Here is a 2,391-nt window from a genome sequence, read left to right on the forward strand (position 1 = left end):
TTTTTTTTTTTTTTTTTTTTTTTTTTAAGATGACCGGTAAGGGGATCTCAACCCTTGGCTTGGTGTTGTCAGCACCACGTTCAGCTAGTGAGCAAACCGGCCATCCCTATATAGGATCCGAACCCGTGGCCTTGGTGTTATCAGCACCGCACTCTACCGAGTGAGCCACGGGCCGGCCTGGAAGAAGTTTTAATATTAGAAACCTTAGGATTCCTCTGGCTGTAAGCTCCAGGAAAGCTCAGGGAAACCTTGGGGCTTACTGAAGGAATCGCATGACTGTCCCATGGTTAAGGTTTAAAATGTGTGTCTACCTTGTGAGGAAAAGAAAGTGATGCATTCTGAAAATGAAGCCAGTGTGTTAGATTACAGAAAAAGTGATATTGTTATTCCCTGTAGGGGACGGAAAATGAGAAGTCATTGCTCACTTTGGATCCTTTTTCTCTTCTGTAAAGTAAAAACTCCCACCCTCCACTTAATTCTCTTGCAACCTTTCCATTAGAACCAGTTTCATTAAAGTTGCCTTCCTGGGAAAAGTTCAGGAAATGGATTAATAGGTGTACATTCATTAGATCTCTATTGAATGGCATGAATGTGTATCTTCCTTGACATTTTTCCAACCAGATTGGTGGTTCCTAAAATTCAGAGGCAGGAAGTCCTGACTACTGGTTGTAACATGGTGGTGCATTGTTTTTCCAACCAAACTTGGTATATAACCTTTTTACATTTTTATCAAAAATTTTATTGTCAGATGCCTCACTTGCATACCTTTTAACAGTATTTGGGAAAGATTTCCTTGGAATATAGTGGAGAATAGTTCTGAGTAATGGTATCAAAATGTGAGAAATACTTCACCCATCTGTTTTTTAATCCATTTCTTTTGCCACCCTAAATGTCTAGTCAGAGATGGGATCTCAAGCTGATTTAGATAACTTTAGTTAAAAAGTCTCTTAAAAGCCATCTAGCCCACCCCCCTCAGTTCTCTAAGTGAGGAAGCAAAACCCCAGGGAAGCAGAAGGGCTTTGTCCACCCTTACTCTGCAAGCTAGGGGAGAGCTGGGATGTCACTCCCTACACACTTCCTTGTAGGTGACAGCGTGCTCTGCACTCTGAGGCAATCAGCGAAGGTTAATGTTGGTCTGGCTCCTTTATCTGGTCAACATTTTGATAGAATTTCTTTGTAACTTTATGGAGATCATCATACAGTTGACCCTTGAGCAATGCAGGGGTTAGGGTGTGCAGACCCCCCCCCCCAGTCAAAAATCTGCCTATAAATTTGGCTTCCCCAAAACTTAACTACTCTACTACTAATAGCCTACTGTAGGTAGGCTACCTAACTGTTTGTGAGCTCAGACAAGATCGGGTGCGTTCAGTGTGGTATGGCTGTAGACTGTTTGGCATTCATGATTCACCTAACCAAAAATGTTCCTATATATTTATCAAAAAAAAAAATCTGCCTATAAATGGACACATGCAGTTCAAACACATGTTGTTCGAGGGTCAACTGTAGTTTTATTTTATTTAACTTTGAGTGAGAGGAATCTTATTTTAAATGCTTTTCTGTGAATTACCATCTTGTTTCTTTAGAACTTTGAAACAATGGTTTATACTAGCAGAGATGACATTGTAGCAACCCGGAATTATTCATTTGGAGTGCAGTAGTAATTGTGAAGCAGAACATGAGTGAGTTTTCTTAAAACTCACTCCCAGTATGCACATATACTTTGTTTTCAAAGTCAAATTGCTAAGATTCTTAAACAATATTTTAAACTAACAATTTTATAACCAACTTTTCTTTTAAAGTGTTTCTTTTATACTTAGTTTATTGATATTTCCTGATTTAACATATTGAGAAACTTCAAAAAGTTTGTGGAAAAATAGAATTAAAAAATAATACAAATTTTTCCACGAACTTTTTGAAGTAAACCTCATATATGCTTTTTCGGAGAGCTTATTCTAATGAATTAAAGTAACCAAGTTCCTTTATATTTGTCCTGTTTACTAAAGTACTGGGCACAAAATGCACTAAGAGTTACAGCAATAGATTTATGTAAATGCTCATGAGTTTGTATTGTTAATATAATTGTTGATCTACCTACAATTTGTGCAATATTGTATGTATGTAGAGGTTGAGTTACAAATTTTTTAAAAGGTGGCCTTTTTTGTTTGTTTGTTTTGTTTTGTTTAAAAAAAAAAAGAAAAAGAAAAAGAAAAGAAAAAAACCAGGGCTGAAGGAAAAAGAATTCTGTATCCAGCAAAATTAACCTTCTAATATGAAAGAGAAATAAAGTCTTTCCCAGGCAAACAGAAGCTAAAGAAATTGATCAACACAAGACCTGCCTTAGGAGAAATACTGCTAAAGAGAGTTCTTCAGGCTGAAAGAAGGCAATGCTAA

At 37.0% G+C, this 2,391-nt stretch overlaps 1 pseudogene; it reads left to right on the top strand.

Annotated features, from left to right (window-relative positions):
- Positions 1 to 804, top strand: part of LOC103587511 — a 1,505-nt pseudogene extending 701 nt beyond the window's left edge.
- The last annotated feature ends 1,587 nt before the right edge of the window (positions 805 to 2,391 follow it).

This window comes from Galeopterus variegatus, unplaced genomic scaffold, assembly GCF_000696425.1.
Source record: "Galeopterus variegatus unplaced genomic scaffold, G_variegatus-3.0.2 Scaffold455, whole genome shotgun sequence".
NCBI classification, from domain to species: Eukaryota; Metazoa; Chordata; class Mammalia; order Dermoptera; family Cynocephalidae; genus Galeopterus; species Galeopterus variegatus.